Source organism: Anser cygnoides, chromosome 1 (assembly GCF_040182565.1).
Source record: "Anser cygnoides isolate HZ-2024a breed goose chromosome 1, Taihu_goose_T2T_genome, whole genome shotgun sequence".
NCBI classification, from domain to species: domain Eukaryota; kingdom Metazoa; phylum Chordata; class Aves; order Anseriformes; family Anatidae; genus Anser; species Anser cygnoides.
In genome coordinates, this window is record NC_089873.1 from 169240931 (window position 1) to 169261595 (window position 20665).

The 20665-nt window shown below is 37.7% G+C and overlaps 1 long non-coding RNA gene across 1 annotated transcript; it reads left to right on the forward strand.

The window, feature by feature from the left end:
• Window positions 1-2724: 2724 nt before the first annotated feature.
• On the forward strand, window positions 2725-8957 carry LOC125184679 (uncharacterized). Its single transcript, XR_007169043.2, has 3 exons — window positions 2725-3226; window positions 3321-3421; window positions 8245-8957. It is a non-coding gene; the product is annotated as an uncharacterized lncRNA (long non-coding RNA).
• The last annotated feature ends 11708 nt before the right edge of the window (window positions 8958-20665 follow it).

The window sequence follows — 20665 nt, forward strand, 5'->3', positions numbered from 1 at the left end:
CCCTCGCACTGTGTAAGGACAAAGGAGCTCTCTGCACAGTCAAAGAGCAACACTTAAAAAGGCTCAAAGGAAATGTTCTTTTACACAATACATAATTAATATGTGAAACTCATCATCATAAGAGATGATGGGGGGAGGCGATCAAGAGCCTGGTAATTGTTGCAAAAATATAACTTAGAAGCATGATTGCAAGAAATGAATGTGTGTACCAGTGTGTTTGATAAACAAACATTTTATAGTGTCTGATCCTATCCATTTTATAATTTAAAATAAAAGTCATCAAAGATAACAGAAAAACTTGCTTTCCAGAGGAAATTTTGTAACTGTCCATTAGGGAGTTAGCTGGTGCTTGATTTAACCAGCAGTAGATGCTATCAAAGACAGATCACTAAAACAGATGGAATATTGCCGTGATTGTGTGTAGCTTTTCCTATGTTGCAGTGATGGGCTGCTCCCTGGCTTCCTCACACAACTGCAAACACCACATCAGAAAAAATCACAGTGAGCATCAAATAATTATCTGCCATTTCTTTCTCTTGGTCCTTCTTTCCTTTTTGAAACACAGTATTTAGTTAGGAATGCAGTGCAGAGCTAGTCCTCAAGGTCCACAGCCAAAAGGCCTTTGTGTTGCTAAGAGGAGGAAAATGACTCATAGATCCCTAAAGTCTTTCTCTTCCTTCTTTTGTATTGCAGAAAGCCATCTGGGCACCTAACTTGAGGTGACTGCAGCAGAGCCAATAGCTCTGCCAGCAGCTGAAGGACAGATGCAGATCCCAGACCAGAACAAGGTCCCAGACCCTTGCACGTGGAAGGTCGCAGAACATGGGTTCAGCCAGATCCTTGGCAGTGGGACTGCAGTGTGGTGACAGTGCCAAAATACACCTCTGGGCTTCCAGTGTGTAAAGCTTGATTCCTCTAGAATATATAATAATAACCTGAGAAAAAAAAATCTGCCCTTAGAGAGTTTTTTCAGTGACACCAATTAAAATAAAAGAATAGAAAATAAATATTTCTCTACATATTGTACCTTTCTGGGTTGATTCCCATTTTTCAGCATTCTGGCTTTCCAGAGTGGCAAGATTCATTTCCTCACAAATTTACACAAACTCTATGCAATTAAAAATCTCTTACTTTCTGGCACCTCTAAGGCATGGCTGTGACTTCCCCTGCCCTCCTGGCTTCAAGAAGGCCCTTTGCTCCACTCAGGAGCCTCCCAGACTACACTGCAGGCATTTACAATTTCCCATCTTCACCTCCTTTCCCTGCACTTTAAAATCTTCCCCAGGAAGGAAATCTCATTCTCAAAAGAGGTGCAGATCTCTTGCACCCACTCTTGCAGACCTGGGCTTCACCTCAGCAAGTGTAGAGAAGCCAGAACAAAATGAACAGGCAGCCTTCTTTTCTGCTGCTTAGGCACACTCTTTTTAACAGAAAAAAATATATGTGTAGTATTTTTATATGTATGCATATATACATATGAACACAAATATATATAATGTATGCACATATATATTTACGTGTATATATGCACACACACAAAAATGAGCAGATACAGAGCAAATCAAACACTATACCAGTTCTCACAAAGACACATTTTTCATCCAGCACTAGGGGTTATGAAAGTAACTAAAAAGCACAATTGATGTCCAACAATCCCTACCTAAATGGGAAAATCTGTGGAAGATGTATGGAGTCAAGTACAGTTTTCATGAATAAAAATTTTTCTCTAATCTTGTTCTGACAAACTTCCAAAGTCCTTTTCTGAATTGCTTCCTCTTTTCCAGCAAACAAGCTATAACCAGGCAGAGGTATAGAAAATTACAGTCTTCATAATTCAGCTCTGCCAAAGTTATGAGCATCTGAAAGCAGTGTTATATTTATGGAAAACGCTAAGCACCTTTAATTCTAGGTGACACTACTTTTGCCACCAGTGCAGCAATTCTCTAGCTACCTTTACACTGAAAAGCATTTGCAATTTTCAGTCTTTATTATTAGCCAGAACATAATTTAGCTTCGGAGTAAAGGATCATTTTAGACCAAGTTTTATGGTTAAGCAGATTAAATGTGCTTTCTTGTGTCATTCTTTCTTTTAGAGTTTGAACATAATATTGTATAACTAATTTATTATTTTTTTTATTGTTTTTTCAAATATCGTGGTAAACCTACTTAGTCAAACCTGGGTACTCCTTGGGAGGTAAAAAGGAAACTAACCGCTGTTCCTAAAGGCTACAAAATCATTTACTTTTACTACCCTTGCACAAAAAGGCCCCAAAGCCTCAGGGCGATGATTCTCGAAATCACTGCTTCCTAAGCTTGACTGATTGATTTAAAAGCTTGCAAGAGATTTATAATGATTCTCTGTGTAAGCCACTGATTTTATATTTAAGGCAGAAGACTGCTTTTAAATGGCAAAAAAACTTTAGACCTAACATTGGACTCAGCAGGTGATCCTCTGTTTGCTCAGAATTAAAATGACAGCATTTTGCTGGCACAAGTGTTTGAAGCAGAATTTTGAAAAACATACACAATGCATTTTATCTAAGATTATCACAGAAAGCATTGAAATCTATGCCAGAGTATCCAAAGACCCCCTTCTGTGTTTAATCATAGAATCATAGAATGGCTTAAGTTGGAAGGGACTTTAAGGATCATCTAGCTCCAATCCCCCTGCCATGGGCAGGGATGCCACCCACTAAATCAGGTTGCCCAGGGCCCCATCCAACCTAGCCTTGAACACCACTAGGAATGGGGCAACCACAACTTCTCTGGGCAACCTGTTCCAGTGCCTTACCATCCTCTGAGTAAAGAATTTCCTCCTTACATCTAATCTAAATGTCCCCTCTTTGCATTTGAAACCATTCCCCCTTGTCCTATCATTATCTGTCCATGTAAAAAGTCACTCTCCATCTTTTTGTAAGCCCCCTTCAAGTACTGGAAGGCCACAGAGAGGTCTCCCTGGAGCCATTTCTTGTCGAGGCTGAACATTCCCAGTTCTCTCAGCCTTCCTTCATAGGAGAGGTACTTCAGCCCTCTGATCATATTCATAGCCCTCCTCTGGACCCACTTTAACAGGTCCACGTCTTTCTTGTGCTGGGGGCTCCAGACCTGAACGCAGCTCTCCAAGTGTGGCCTCACAAAGGCACACTAGAAGGCAAGAATCACCTCCCTTGACAGGCTGGCCACGCCTCTGTTGATGCAGCCCAGGATGCAGTTGGCCTTCTGGCTTGTAAGTGCATGTTGCCAGTTCATGTTGAGCTTTCATCCACCAGAACCCCAAAGTCCTTCTCTGCAGGGCTGCTCTCAATGAGTTCTTTTTCCAGTGTGTACTCATGCCTGGGTTTGCTGTGGCCCCGGTGCAGCACCTTCCACTTGGGCTTGCTGAACCTCATTTGGTTTGTGTGGGCCCACTTCTACATGGCAGGTATGTAAATAGATGGATAATGACTATTTTTTCACAGGTATTCTCAAACACAATTGTAAGCAACTGTCTTTTGAGATCCTGTAAAAATGCCCAGAATTGGAAATAAGATTAATTATTCTAGTAAGTTTAGGTAGGTCCAGAATTAGTTTCACAGTCTGGTTGACTGTGGGATGAAGAAATCAAAGTTGGCTCTGCTGTATTGTGGAAGTAACAAGCCATATACTACCCAGTACTGATGAGTTAGTGGAAACAGAGAAGAGAAGAGAGGAGGAGAGAAATGAGTGAAGAAGAAGTCCTGTAAGGCAGGAAACTTAAAAAAACAAACAAACACCACCACCACCAGAAGATGTTATCATGGCATATAAATTGTGATAACAGTTTTAAACCATATTGCCAAATGAATGGAAATAAGTAGAAATGCCACATTTCATGTGATTATAACCTGAATTTTCTATTTTAAATTCATCTGACTATGGAAAATGACCTATGACCATAGTGAGGTACAACGCAAACTATCTGGAACATATTTCAGCACCTTTCCTGGTTTCTGTCTGCAGCATGGTGTATGTTTGGGAGATACCCAGTGAGCACACTGCTTTGCAATTGCACAGACAGGTACTGTTAGGAGGTTATGGCTCCATCTCTTGTAAGGCTGAATCAAGGACATCGTGACTGACCTCACAGATTTGTAGCATGAGACCATTTAGACAAGACAGCAACTTTGTTTAGGTGACTATAGTTTCTAGCCACAAGGAATAGCAAACTTGCTAGGGATATCTTGTCAAAAAGACTTGTCCCATGTGGTTTGTCTGTATAGGGGTAGATAATGTTCTAGATAACCTCCGTTTGGGGGTATTCAGGTCCCCATCTCAGGTGCCTCTCATCTTGATCAAGTTAGTTAGCAAATATTTCATGTCAACTTTTGGTTCAGATTGGAGATACCATCAGTAACCCCTACTATCTGCCCACTTTCCCCTTCTTACATATTTTTGAAAGCAAACTATTAGCATCACTGCAAGTGGCAAGAAAAGACACCCTGAACCACACCAGCAGGGTAAATCTGGCACCAAACACCCAAAAGGTTTTCCATGTTATTTCTGCAGGATGCATCTGCATGCCTTTCTCTGTCACTCTGTGGGCAGACAGCTTGCCCCTGAGGTCCTTGTGTCTGCAGTTCTGGATCAAGTGAGTTACTCCCAGAACTGATGTGTCTGGGGACTCTACCACAGGTGCTCATTTGATTTTTCTTTATCCAGGATACCTATAAAAAAGTGGGGATTGTGTAGCAGATTTGAGGGCGTAAGTGCAGGATGTAATGTTAAGCCATACACTGTGTTTTGAAAGAAGATTTATATGTTTTCAGTACACATTTTGCCAAAAGTAACATGACATTTGAGTAATTTGTGGAGGAGATCTTTTACACAGAATAGAAGTCCAGGGATTTGGGCTTCTCAAGGTGCACATCTGTGTGTTGTGTACCACTTCTTCCACTTAGAAGACTGTTTCTATTCAAAGGAATATTTCTCAGGCTTTTCTAAGAACAGCGAAAAAGAAATTCCTTGTAATATCGATCCCATCACAACAGATCACACATGCTTAGGAATGATAATACAGCCATACAGAAGGATGCCCTACCCAAAAGTAAGTCCCTTGGTAATTGTGACAAATAGAGAAACACCATTTTGTTGCCTTACATATCAAATGATTATTTATTTTCTATTTCATGGACACAAAGATTGAGGATCACTGTTTGTTTCAGTTTCATTTATCACTTAAGCTGATTTCAAAAAAGTAAGTCAAATTGCCTCTCTGTTAGTTAATAGCAGCCTCTGACACGGTTGCTCAGGAAATGGTAATTTCAGGTCCAGTGCCTTTGTAAGATTTAGAAGATGAAATCAACACTTTCTATTAGCTTTTGGCCAGGTATAACCACTCACCCTCAACACTCGTGTGATAAGTGAGGCAGGGCAGAAACTGCTTACTTCTTTCCATCTGAAATTTTCAGCAAATAATTAATATTAATATTGCTCATAATGAGGCAACGTACCTCTGTGATCTAACAGGTATGGATTGATAGACTATAAACAGTCTTGGAAGAGAAGGACCTGGTTGTGATTCCCTGCACATCACTGATAAGGACTCTTTGAATCAAAACCTGTGAACAAAGTGAAGACTTCAAGAACCAGAACCCAGGTTCTGAATCAAGCCATGGAGTCTCATGGGTCCTCAACTGTATGTGGTCATGAGCAAGCAAAGCACTACTCTTTTGTGATCTATTTCTTGTCAATTTCTCAGCAGATGGCAATACTCTACCCATAGCCACCTATTTCTTGTCTGCTATTCTTTCTTGGAGGTTTAACATTTGTAGAAATTGTTTCTGACTATTTTTTTCTGTAATCTAGCTTAAAAAAAAAGACATAGAAAGTTCTTAGTTTTATTATGGCTATTTCGTGACTTGGTGTCACTGATATCTCATTCTTTCTTGTGGTATCTTTCAACTTGGAAGTACCTGATATATGTTTAGTTCTCAGTTTGCCTTATTCTGAGAATATGGTGTAACTGCACAGACTATAAATCTTTCTACAAATTGGCTGCAATGTCATTTTCTTTAGAAGGCAGATTTTAGTTCTGTTTTCCCCTTTTAACCCAGGGAGTAATATTTTATATTTAAAACTTGAGACCTGAAAAAGAAAGCCTGAATTAAAATATTTTTTGAAAATCTGAAGAAAACTGGTATTTTTTCTAAATCAAAGAACTTTGTATTTTCTGAAATGCTTGCAAAGTGTCTGCTACCTGTGCCCCTGCACCCCAAAACTGAGTTGATTCTGAGACTTTTTTGTTCTTCATTACCTACATTTATTTAGAGCAAAACAAGCCTCTGTGAAAATTAGCTATACTAACTCTTTCTTGTTGATGGTTTTCCCTTTTTCATGTCATTTCATATTGCATGTCTGAGAGAAGTTTGAAACAGCAATACAGGACCTGTCATCATTCCAATCCCTTTTAAAATCTTTTTAGTATTATTATAATTAATTTGGGGAAAATAATTGAGATGGGAAACCAGTCTTCTTATGTATCTGATGTAATATTCTCATCCTTATTGCTTTTTGAATACTATGGCAATACAAGCAATACAAAGTTTTATTTATTTATTTATTTTTTTTTAAATTATAATTCAAGATTCAGGTCACAAATGATTTGCATTATAGCCGTTAGCATAGGCTAGATTTACAGCAAACACATTAAAATAATTAGCATTATTCTTAAATATGAGTCAGTATAATTGAAAGTGACAGATACTAAGTTGATGAAGGTAATAAAAAAACCTTAATCTAGTTGAGAGTGGCTGAGCAATAAAAAAATATACCTTTGCAGAGAGCAAATGTTTCATGCCAGTGAGTCTGCAGAGAGAGTATGTCCTGGGTGTATTCAGTTCAGGCAGACACTGCCACTCCTGCACCTGCCCAGGGTTAAGTCCAGAGTCCCTCAGAGCTGCCTCAGCCTTTGTGTGTTTTCAGATCCTCAGGAAAAATGATGGCCCAGAGCTGCTCAGAAGGCTCTATCCTTGTAGCGTCTTGGATCAATACCTGTTTTCAGTGAGCTTTGAGGCACACTGTGAGCTACAGAGCAGGAGAGGGAATAAAGCTGAGTTGTCAGATACTTGAGGACAGTGAGACCTGTGATAGATGGCATCTGGTTTATGTGTTTGCTCGCTGTTTTTCCATCAATGTATGTCATCTTCCTTTGAAAGAGGTAGCCAAAAAAAAAAAAAAAAGGATGCTAAAATAAGGCTCCCTTCCCTTTATTTTAGTGGATGCACTGGCACCGTGGGAAACCATGTAAAGAATGGGGTGACCTGGCTCATCCCGGGCAGCGAGCCATGGGAAACCTTCCCTGGGCAGGCAGGTAGAGAGGCACACTGCTAGCAGGGAGCCTGCAGGGCATTGGGGACAGCAAGTGCCCAAGGAGAGTGGGGAGCTGACATGCAGCCTGAGTGCCAGAGGGGTGGAAAACCCCCCAGACTCCTCCTAAGGACCTGGAAAGACATGCAAGGCTTGCTGCAATAGAAAGGTGGCTGGACAAAGCACAAGCCTGAAGAAAATAGTGCATCCTGCCAGTGGGCAAGGAGGACAGTGGTTTATCAACCCTTTTATTTCCATTCTGTGTCATTTTTAGTGGTTTTATTTCAAGAAAAATTAGATAAAGCCTGGTTTGGAATTAAAATCTTTTTTGGGGAGGGAGGTGGAGGGACTGGTTTAATTGGAAGAAAAGAGTTTATAAAGACTCTCTTCAAAGTCTCTGGCTGACCTGGGGTCTCGTTGCAGGGCTGTATTAGTTAGGAGGGCCAGACACCCTCTGATGATTTGTTAGCATCACTTTTTTTTTTTTTTTACTGGCAGACTTTTATTTATATGAATGTTCATGTGTGATGTTTCTGCACAGTAGCTTCATACAGAATGTGTAAGGACAGGACTTTCAGTCCATAAATAGTGTTATGTATAAAACTCTGTTAATGTCACCATGCAGAAGCCACACTATCACATCTTATTTTCCTGTCTACATTGTCCTTTCTTGCTGTATGGACCTTCTTTCCCACAGACAGCAGTGTATTCACACTGCCACCTGTGGAGGTGCCGTACAAAACTGGTTTTGAGCTGGTTTCATCCTGAGTGAATACAGACGGGTAACATTCACCTCTTTATCTTAGCATGAAATAGAGAAACTATGCAGAGCTCATACTTGCTGTTTGTCTTGCATTATGACAGTGTGTTTGCTTCTGAACTGAACTGCATTGAGAATTTCTCTCTCCATGTTCTTTCTAGATTTTCATGACTCGAAGAAACAACCAAACCCCTTGGTATCCAGCTGGTGTAAATACACCACAGTTGATCTAATGTAACTGAACAGCTCAAGATCCCGATGCTTGATATCAAGGCAAATTGCTCTGGGAGTCTTTCATACAAGTGTAGATGTCAGAGGCCAATACAGTGTGGCATGAGCCTGGAGTCAGCCCAGCTGCCAGAAACGTGGCCCACAGAGACTGCCACAGCTTATCTCACCTGTGCAGCAGTGTGAACACCTGGAACAAGTGATTTAAGAACTAACCCTGTGTGATCAAACACATAGCAGAAATCACTCACACTTTAACCGAGTTTTACATGTACCTAAAATGGCAGAAGAAAGTCAGTCAGCTGTGGCTGTGTTTCAGCAGTAAGGAAGAATAGCTGTAGTTTTAAGATCAACCAAAAATATGCATGAAGAAGTGTGGAGATAACCAAGTCATTGTAATTTCAAGGATAGGTTATGGCTTCCTTTAAGGGTTTACAAATCCAGCCTGTGAGATCTGAACTGTTAACGAAAAACACAGACACAAGCTGTGGGTCTGTGAAATAAATTTTGAGATCTGTTTCAATGTGCTTTTGAGCAGTATAGATAATAAAAATTGATAAATTCTGAAGGTGAAATTTAATCTTACATTCTGGTTCTTTTTGGCTGCATGATGTCACTATAACCCCTAGGTGGTATTCCAACTTTATAAATCAATTTTGTCTTTTATTTATTCTGTTTGTCATGTATTTGATGCGTAGTGCAATTTTCAGAGATTAAAATGATATATCCCTAATTCTTGGATGCTCTTTGATCATGTTTATTCCTTTACTCCTTTAAACATTGCTGAATAATTGTATATGTATTCAGTGGCTGACAAGTGCCTTCCCTGTTTGATGGGCTAATTATGGCGAGACTGCAGTCTCCTCATAGTTAAGTTTATAACTAGCTTTGAGCTGTAAGGCCAGTTTTGATCTCTCTTCTAACTATACTAGAATAAATCCATGTGATAGAAACTTAAGATGCATGATATAGTTGAAAATTTTGTGAAGTTTTGTGATTAACTGTATGTTGCATCAGACATAATTTAATATTTTTCTGTTAGAATATTATTTCCTACATTGTTGACTACTCAGAGATATCGCTTATGGGAAAATATATCATGTTAATTTTGATACTACTGGATACATTTAGCCTGATTCTGAAAGAATTTGGGAGACCCTGTTAAATCATAGGGAGGGGAATTTCGGCATCTCACTAACGATCTTTTGAGGATTTTTTGCAAGTTCGGCTAGATTCCAAAGAACAGCAAGCACACAGGATCCACAGAGTTAGTTATTCTCCTGCACGACATCTGTGCCTTTATATAGTTTATCTCATACCTCTGTGGAGCAGAAAAGCTAAATAAACCTTCCAGAAATGAGCTCAGAAGAGCAGTGTCACAGAAAAATCTTTCATCTCCTCAGAAATTCCAAAAGAAAAGGTGCAGCTGTGTGAGCAGAGCCAGCCTGGAGCAAGTACTTGGTAAGAGAAGTGCCGCTTGGCTAAAAGAGGATGCTGTAGCTGTATTTAACAGCTGTTGGTCTCCCTGGAGTAAAACCAGCTAATGTTGCTGGCAAAGTTGGATCTCACCTGGGAATAATAACTTGTAATGCGGTGTATAGTAACAGCCATACTTCCCCTGATCTGTCACACGGGACTCTGCTGGGACAGGAGACACAGCTAGATGCAAACCATTTAAGCTGCAGAACGTATTCTCTGTCCTGTAATATACACGCTCAGGATTCACCTGCTGGCATCTGACTGGGTTGCAGAGCCCTTGGGGCCCTCCAGATCTCCTAACACAGCAGAACTGGCCTTGGTTTCAGGAACCTTCATTTAAATACTGACAAAACCAGACCTGCTGGACACTAACAAGGCAGAAAAAACTACACTGAGCAGTTTGTTGGTATGGGAAAAATCCTTCCCATCCCTCACACCTGGCAATCAGCCTTTCCATCTGCAACACAAGAAAGCCAGCAATTAGATGAAGGGAGAGGCTGAAGCAGGCAATTGTAAGCAGCAAACCTTCTGAGGATAGGGGCTCCTGTCAGGAAACTCACTGAAGGGGAACGGGTAACTGGCCCAATTATAGGGTAAAGCTGTTTCTGGGAACTTTCATCTCAGCCTAACATTGTAATTCTGGTATTGTACTAGGCTGCACTTCCACTCAAAATCTGGGTAGCTCTGTTACTTGGTGGAGGGGTCATTTTTATTTTGTGCTAATGCAATTATATTGAAGCAATCTAACTACGGATGCAGTTATATATACATACATATAATAAATGAATATGTATGTAGGCATACATGTACACGATATATATATATGTATAGATACAGTTCTGTATCAGAGTAATCCCTTTTCACTCTGTAATGAGCAAAGTTGTGCTGCTATACACATGCACATATGTACATATTCTCATTGCATTCATGCTGGGCTGGGGGCTGTACTAGAAACTTTGGCTTGTTTTTCATGCTGATTTTACTTTTCACAGCATTTCCATTTTAACAGAAGGTGAAGTGTAGAAGCAGTGACACCAAAGAATAAAAATGCTCTCACTGGTAGAGCTCCCATTTGAAGTGTTGGCTTAAGAAGTTTTACTAAGTAAAACTCTCTTTTGTCGGCGGAAGCTCTATTTGTACTGGAAAGGCTTAGTGGAATAAAACAACAAACCATACATGACCTGGAAACCTCACCAGGGGTTGTAGCACTTCTATTAGAGTAGCTTTTCTGGGCAGAGACAACCCCAGTGTGGTTTTCTTTCATGCCTCTGGACAGGAAGGTTTAATGAAAAAGGGGACTGTATATTGGTTTGGCAGTGTTGGTTTGTTGGTTTGGCACTGAATAAACACCTACCTAATTATCCTTAATATAGTTTTCCTCATTCTTTTAACCATTTTTTGTGTCAAATTATGTGGTTTATTCCACAGACCTTCTAGCAGCTTTCTATTACCCTGTTTGCAAACCCCGTTGCTCCTTTCTAGGAGAGAAAATGTGAAGAAATTTTATATTTCAGTTTTCCAACTTTCAATGTCATTCCAACACAATGTTCATTAACACAGAGTGTAGTGGTGTGGTAAGGGCTATTAATTCAATTTTTTTCTCATTGTCTTTTTTTCTTTTCCAAGATCAGCTCAGTCTGTTTCATCTTTTGAAAGACTAATGAGTATTTGGAACAGGCTGTAATTATAAATCTAGTATTGCTAAATCCTACAGAAATAAAAATTGCTTATGAGATATATTGATTACAGGTGATAATGATTTCCCTCCCCTATCTTCCTTGGTAGCAAATAAATAATTTCAGAAGTACAATGGGATTGTCATGGCTGGAGTTTTTGCTTTAGTGTATTATAGCATTCTGTGAATATTCTTAGCAAGAAGACTTATTTTCAGTGTGATAAAGTTCATTGTGTTTCTAAGTTCCTACTGAACTGATAGTGAATGCAAGTGATTAACAATTACATGTCCTCAGAATTTCTGATTTGTTTCCTGTGTCAGGACTGCAAGTCTATTAAGAAGCGATTAGGGAGGATCTCCTTCAAGTCTCCTTCACATCAGGATTCTCCCTTTTTTGGTTCAGTTAACTTGAGGTGGGAGTTGCCTGTGATATTTTCTACATTTCACCTTCTGAGGTTATGGGCACTATTCATATGCCAGATCTCCCTCTGAGATGAATAAGTACTACTTTTATGAATTTTTCTTCACTTGTAGAATTTAATTTACATGAATAATTAGAGTGGGATGAGTTAAAACTCGTATTTAAAGACGTAGCATCCCTTTGTTAGCCTATTGTCCAACGGTGAAATCCAACTGTTTTAAAAAGATCTGGGCTCTTCACAGGGATTCTCCTCTTTGTAGTTTTGGCTTGATCTAATTCAGCCTGTTGCAAAGCAGATTTTGGGATGAGGTCTGACATAAAAGAACTGCTATCTAGAGAACTGAAGGAGCTTTCAGTTTTTCCCTGGAAAATATTTGCTGACTACTTTTTGTGATGTGGCCAGGATTAGCTACCAGATTCATTAGAGTGTTGTTTAATTCATGCATCAAAATAAACAAATGAAGTGCTTAACTTCATTTAGTTCTTTGCGCACTTTCCTGTTCAGTTAAGGCTTTAATGAGCCCAGCTGCTCTGTAGAGTTGCTGGGGGTTGAACGTGGCCTGGGACAGGAAGGAACAACTTCTCTTTGAAGTGCTGTGGTGGCAGGATCACTAAAGAAAGGCTTGGAGCGGAAATTCCTGTTTCCCTTCCAATCCTACTCCAGTGGGCCTGGCTGCAGCTGTTAAATTAGGGAACTGCACTAAAGCTTTCAGATACAGCTTCTTGGCCATTTGATGCAAAGCCTCAAATGGGAATTGTGGGGAAAGGAGGGAGAGAGAAAACAACAACAAAAGAAAACAACCAACCAACCAACCAACCAACAACAACAACAGCAACAACAAAACTGGGGGTAAGAACAAGAAGATTAAAATGGTTCTTTACCTGTACCTCTCCCAGACAGCACCCACCTGCTCTGCTCTCTCTACACCCCAATAATATAATATATGCTGAAAAATTAAGTCAAAAGCTGTTCACAGACTTGTATTTGCTGAGTCCAATTAGTCATCCTTTATGTTCGTATCTACATACATGTGTATATGTATATAAATAAAGCAGGTCACATATGACAGAGAGATACTCTGGGTAACTCCCCTCTCCTCTCCTGCAAATTTGGAAATGAATTGCAAGACCCTGACATCGATCACTACTCAGCAGATGGCCAAAAATTTGTTCCTTGTAAAGATTGCCTTCAAAGGCTCTTCCCCTACCTGTCCTATGCATTCATTTTAGGGTGACTTACCCTCTAAAGGTGCTTTTCCTCTTTATAGTTAATGAGGAGATGCTGGAAGGCTACCTCAGGCGACAAATTTAATTTTTAGATAGCTGAGATATATCCCTCTAACTGTACCAAGCCTGAAGAGGCAAAGCTGTAAAGTTGAATCAGCTGTTCTCAGCAAAGTACCTTCAAAAGGTTGCATTTTACAACTCAGAACAGAAAAAACTATCCCACTGATGTGCAGGAAAGGAATGAAAGAGTGGAAGTGAATAAGATAGGAATAAAAGTGTTATGTGACTGCTGAGGAGCCTCAGCAGGGTATTTATTCTTTTTCCTGAAGACAGTCATCTTCTCAGGTAACAGCAAAGCAGGTGTTAAGCAATAATGGTGTCCTATTACAGGGACACTTTTTAAAATTTTAAACTTTAAATTTTTAATGCGTTTCAAAATTTTGCCATAGCTATAGGGCAAAGCATCCTTACTCTTTCAAGGTCTTTAAAATATCTTCTGTGCTTGGACTTTGTGCCTTGTTTAAATACTCAGGGCTAAAACAACCACTGAATTTAACAACAATAAACTTTCCTTTTTTTTTTTTTTTTTTTTCTCTCAAGAGCAGTGTTTCAGGCAGTGATGTGTTGTTTTGTACTTCCTCTAGCAATTTCATTGCTGGCTTTCTGGGAGCATGTAGGCATTTAAATTGGCAATGTCTCTGCTCTTTGGAGAGGCCTGAAACTGATGGATCTCATCCTTTTCCTCTGATATGTTATTGCTTTGATTTCACTTTAGGTTTACAAATTATGATATGCAGAAGGGAACTGATCTGTGGCCCATTGGGTGAGGTGGTTTTGAAGCTCAGCAGACCTCCTTCAACCCAACATCCACTTCCCATGACTGTAAACATATAGCCTTGGTGACCGCTTGGTCCCCTCTAGTCCCATGCTCCTAAGAGCAGATAGTTGCATTAATACTACTGAACTGATGCCTCTTTCCTGGTGCATATATGTTATTTCTAAACAAATGCTATTTGTGAATTGGTTTGCAGATGTTGCATGAGACTTCTGTACAGGAAAGAGGACTTAGTTTAAATAGCAGTGATCAACAGTGTCACTGCGAAATATTCAGATCACTGAATATTTCTTGCCTGCTTATATTCTGTAAAAATGTAGATTAGTGTTGGCAATTCTTGTGTTCTTTCTTACCACTGTAATAGTCAGACAGGCTCTTGGAGTGCTTGATTACATAGTCAAGACGGTTAGATAATGTAAGATAATTCACATCATTTCAAATAAAACATACTTGTGTGCTTGACTTTGCAAGGCTATCTATTTTTTTTTTTATCTTAAGCATTTTTACATTAAACTTGTTCATGAGTAAAGGTTTTTTTTTTTTTTTTTTTTTTTTTTTTTAAGGGCAACGGTGTTACAGGTATCAAATTGCTCCCAATAGAATACTGTTTTCTGATCTTTCTGAGGGACTTCTGTCTTCTAATGGAAAGACCTAGAGGCATTCTGAAAGCTCAAAGGAGTGAATGGAAACTCTTTTCCTTTGATTTTTACACATCTGTAGTATCAAAACCTACTCAGCTCATTCTTTATTCATCTCAGTTTGCCCAAGAATCATAGAAGATACCTTAAAAGTGTTCTTTGACCTGAATAACAATACAGATAATACTCTGAAATGCAATATACTTCACAACACAGTAACCAGGTAGCATCAATGTAAATCTGTGTTTTTGTTATATATGAGTGTACAAGTCTCTATTTTTTTTCCCCTTGAATTCTTTGCTTCTCTGGAAATAGTGAATCTGTTATTTTCACATTATCATGTGAAGTATATAAGTTTTGAAAATTTTAGCTGAGATGTTTTTTTCTGATTCTTTTTGTTCGTTGATACTTTTAAGGCAAAGGAAAGAAATCCTTTTTCATGTTTTTCTTTTTTTTCCTCCATCAGAACTTCCAACAACAGACTAAAGAAGTTGATAGTTGTCTTATAAATGTTTTCATTATGTAAGGTGGGAGGATGAACTGAAGAAGTCAGTTTCTTTCATCATAGATCTGATACTTCCTCCTAAAACTTCTGTTTGGCTTTTGCAACTTCAGAGCTCTGGCCTTTTTTGTCCCTCTGAACTGCTAGTTCATTACCTGCATAGGCTGAGATCCAGCCTTGACTTCCATACCCCAAATGTTTTAAGGTCTACAATAAATTTCTTTTCCTTTTAAAGTAATGCTGATCTACCTCTTGTCACCTAGAGATAAAATTATTACTCTGCAACAAGAGCTAATGCTTTTTGGTAGTTACACGGTTTCAATGTATGTGTGATAGACATTGGCAGTGTCTTATGCATATGAGGTTAGAAATTCGATCATTTCCTTCCACACTTCTCTTGCTTTTGTTTTGCCTTGTATATGGCTAATATTGATCTTGATGCTTTGTTTTTGTCTTCTCTAAGTGCTGCTGGGCTTCCTTCTAAGGGATACATGAACTTAATGCACTTGAAACAAGTAGCTGGTGTATTTTTTTGTAAAATAGTGGGTCTTTCAGAAGGAATGTAAATATGTTAATCAAACACACAAAATCAAACCATACTTCCAACAGAAGAGATTGTCACGCTAGTAAGACACTGTTATGACCAAACTGTGACCAGTTATGATTCAGCAACTTTAATTCCATAGTCTGCAGTTTCCTCTTACTCTTGGACTCTGTCTTGTTTGTATGAGAGACACAGTGCTAGTAGAGTAGCACAGAAGCTCTTCAAACAAAAAGGAACATGCACATAATTGATGCCTGGGTCAGAGTAAATATCCATCTAGAGCACTGACTTGCCCTTAATGATGACCAATAGCAAATACCTAGGAAAAAAAGTATGAGAATATATGTAGGATGAACTCTGCCAAGTATACCCTCCTGGCTTCTCTTAATCAGTAGCTTTATGATGGTGGTTGTATCTACAGCTTCAGTGTCTAACAGTTCTAAAACACTTTTCTTCCATGATTTTATTTTATTTATTTATTCATTTATTTTTTTAACTATTGTGTTTTACTGTGACTTTGTTCTGATGTGGCTTCTGCAATATCCAATATGAATTGCACAATTTGGTTGTGTGTTCTGTAACAGAATACTTCTATTCTTTTTTTTGTCTTGTCTGAAAATTAAAATGTGCTTCAGCATTTCAGCATTGTGATTAAGCCTAGACAAAAAGTTTAAAATGGGAACTTGCTCTAAAATTATGGTAGGGCACATTTGTTCAAGTTCATTTATATTTTGGGGTGATTTTTGTTCTTAAACTTCTTTAACAGAACATTATAAATAATAATTTCAGTTCAAATCAGTTGAAGGTGATAGTTTACGGTCAAGTAACAAATTTCTAGAAAAAAATAGAGCATTAGCTGCTTCAAGAACTGATATTATATACCATATTATACATACCATATATATAGATAGATGTAACTAATATTATATACATACATATAACTGATATTATATACCATATATATATAAACATCTTTAGAGAAAAAGGACAGAAAGAAAACAATTGGCCACCACACAATGATAATTAGACAGAGATAGTAGACACTGAAAGTCTTTTGAAAACCCTGTGGAAGTATGAAAATAAAGGGTAGAAAGAGCTGATGTTTTAAAATTATTTACAAAAATTTTTTTAGAGTTGGTTTAAAAAAAAAAAAGTAAATATATCAAGCAGGAAGACAATAATAATGGAAACACTTGTTTGGGCTAAAAAGTAGTCTGCCTTGTGTTTTTTTGTTTGTTTGTTTTTGTTTTTAAGCATATGTATGTGCTTGCATCTTGTACTTCAGCAGCAAGTGGATTCATTATGATTATTAGTTTCCTGTGGTGGTGTTGCATCAGGTACATTTTCATCAGTACTGCTGCTAGCATCACCAGCTAATGTGAAGATTAAGATAAATAGAAGATTATTTCCTTGTACAGTCAATATGAGTCTTAATTTCAGAGAAGATGAAGAGACAAATCCCAAGAGGACCTAAGCACCTACACTTCCCATTGACTCATGACTACTTAAGTCTGAACTCCGTGTGTTAACAGGCTTAGTTCATCCACAAAGTTTATTTCTGTATTTTTTTTTTCTTCCAAATGTAACATTTTTAGTGCTTTCAGTTCATTATTGAGTCAGGAACATCACTGTCTCGTGTGTTTCCTTGCGGTCAGCTCTCTCTTCCTCTTGCATTTAAAGAAATAGTTACTGATTCATTGTAATCATTGACATTTCCTCTGCTTTCATTTGTTTCTGTACTACTAGCTATTTCCTCAATTTCATTATCATCAAACAGCTCTTCAGTGATAGACTGCTGTTCCTCATCTTCATATTGATAATTTTATTTTCACATGCATCATCCTGATTTTCAACATCTTCAGTGTAGTCCTCAGAAGATGAGTCATTTGCAACAGACAGATTTTCATTACTGAAATCATCTGTAGAGTCAGAATGTGTTGGTCTATTCTCAGAGATATTGTTTGCTCCTCTGTGCCTTTCATTATCTCTTGGAAGGGATGTGCCTGATGTACTTGCTTGGTCATTATCTAGATAATTAAAATCAAATGTACTTATTTTGTAGATTAAACAAGAACATTTTTTATAATGATTGTTTGTCTTTGAAGCTTTAAAAACATCTTAGCATAAATGTAGAACTCAATTTCACTGGCTATTTAAACATTTAATGTAAGAAATATTTTCATTCAATAGGTAAAACGCTTAATTTTTAATAGGTTTGCTTCATGAAAATACATATGTTGACATAGCTTCATTTTGTAAAAAGTGAAAGAAGATACATAAAATCTCAGGTTCTGTCAGCATCTATATAAAGATCATCATTAGCATATATTAAAGCAGTTACTGGTATGGGCTTGAAATGGTATACGCTAAGAAAATTAAGTGTGTCTGCAAGCTTTATTTGGGCAAAATTTTTAATGGGTAGAAGGCATACAGAAAGAATATATATGTCATAAATTAGTCTTGGCAGAGTGTGAGACTGTCCCAGCTAACTTGGCTAGCCTAAGCTGGTAATTTTGACTCCCTGCATGGTCTGTGGAAAAAACTTCCCAGACAGTGTCAGTCCATATACTGTAGGTTTCTGAGCACAGAACAAATTGTTCTCTGGAGATATTACTCTCTGTACACCAACTATGTATTGAGCCTACAATTCTAATTGTTGAAGTTAGGTAAGAAGTATCCTCCCCAAAGACATGTTAAATTAGCTGGTGGCTCTTGCTGATGCAGAAGGCCACTCCTACCTTGTCGCTTTGAAGGGGTATGTTCTGCCACCTATCCGTGTGAAGGCAGATCTATCAACAAGTCACATTTAAATGTCCTTTTATATCTATGTCACACTAAGCTCTTTCTATAAATGATGAGGCACTTACAATTTGGCTTCTCTTGCAGCTTCTTCTCTTTGTCAGTGACTGTTATTCTTCCTTTCTTTTCTTTTCTTTTTTTTTTTTTTTTTTTAATTGCCAATCATTTAGCTTTTTTTGGAAGTTCTCAAGTATTTTATAAATAATTTTAGTTAAAAGATCATTTTCCTACTAGATAAGTTTGGCGCCTACTTAGAAATATGTTCTGTGAGTTTTGACACAGTGAACATGACAGTGAGCTAGAACAAATGGCAAATTCTTCAACTGCAGCTTCTTCCAAGTGGCAATATTTCTGCTAAATCCTACCAAGAGCCTATGCAGATTTATACAACATAATAAAAATCACATCTTTTGGAAACAAATACTGTTTTCTTACCTTAATCAATTATCATTTATGGTATAACCATCACATCAATATCCAGACACCAAATGCAACAATAAATTAAGTTCTGGTAGTGGATTCTGGGAAACTTTTAATATTATCTGGATTTTGTTATGGCTTTTATTGCTTTCATAGACATTTCCAAATCTGGGGAAGTATACTTCATAACACTATTATGAAAAGTGAATCAATGTGCTCTGTTATGCTTCATTCCCATCAATGCCTCCCTAAAATCACTGTGCTTGTATTTACTTGTACACATTGTGTCTTCTGACAATGTTTCTAATACTGTTTGTACAAGATGTTCTGTAGATGCAGTCTTATGTTGCTAATCATGCTTGGCTCATTCCCTTGAACTGGATCCAGAATAACCTCATTTTGCATTAGGGTATTCCTCTTTGAAGAGTCCTTACATCTGGTGGAGAGATTTGGAGTCTGAAAGAATGTGATGTTGTTAAGGCCATCCCTCTTCATATTTTCACAAAAGTTAGGGAGGGAATTAAACCACTATAAAACTTCAGTTAATGGAAGAGAACTAGTAAGTCACAGTAAATTTTGCAAGCATTGCCATATATTTTTTTTTTATGGATACCTTATTTAGTATTTTTTTCTTCTTTATGTTTACCTAATTCCTTTTGTGCATTTCTTGAACTTTCTTAAAAACAAAACAAAATAAAATAAAACTTTAGATCTCTGCAGTTTGAGTAAAAACAGGATGAAGGATTATCCTGTGTACTTTAGTCTACACTACCATCTTGATTTGTTTGCTAGGAAAAACATGCACTATGGACTGTGAAAATGAGTTCTCCTGACTTGAGGTTCCAATATGCATTTTGAAGAAGAATGGTAATTGCTGTGTTCAGATACCAAGTTTTGAGGCAGGTTTCTGCCAGCCTTTCTTGCACACAGGCTTACTTGTCTGAAAAAAAATATTTAATTTCTCCTTCTCCATTTTACAATATAAAGGTTCTATATTCCCTGATCCTATGTGGTGTGTGTGTATAATATATATATATACGTATACACGTGTATATACATGTGAAGATGGTGTAACTGAGAGTAGTAACATAAAAAAAAAATCAGGCTCATGGCATTGACAGTAACAAGGTATTATCAACAGATTTTTTTTTTTTTTTTCTGTATCACTGTCAGTAATAATATAAATTTCCTCTTCTGAAAATAGCATAGAATAAAGGGAAAGAAAGGGATATTATATCTGGAGGTAAAAAAAAAATAATTTTGGCAAAAATAAATTATCTGGAAAAAAAATATACGAATTTCATGCATATTTTTTAATTAAAATATTATCTCATTTTCATATTTCATATATTTAAAATAAGAACTTTTTGTTTGCTTGTTTGTTTGTTTTTGTGTGATTTTTTTTAAAAAGAAAATGAAGTTAAATCTGAACGAAGTTAAAAGAAAGAAAGCTAAGACAATAAAAAAGTTGGGCCTGAACCAATGGAGCCAAAATTATTTGCACAGCTCTAGTTACAAGTCATAATTTAGTACAATCAGATAGTACTGTTCAGAATCAGAAACTGTTTTTACATGAAAATTGATCAAAGGCACCCAAAGTTCACTTTTTTTCCAATCTGGACAGTGCACATGACTTCAAAACTCTCTGCTGGCATTGTCATGCCAATCTGGCAAACCAATCTGGTGAAGGACTAAACAAATACAAAGACTTTCAGCTTGGCTTGAGAGGTCATTCTAGAGCAAGCCAGGAACACTCTGGCAGGTTAACATGAACAAGACATGCAAGATTCGCTGCCTAAATCCAACTTTTAAAT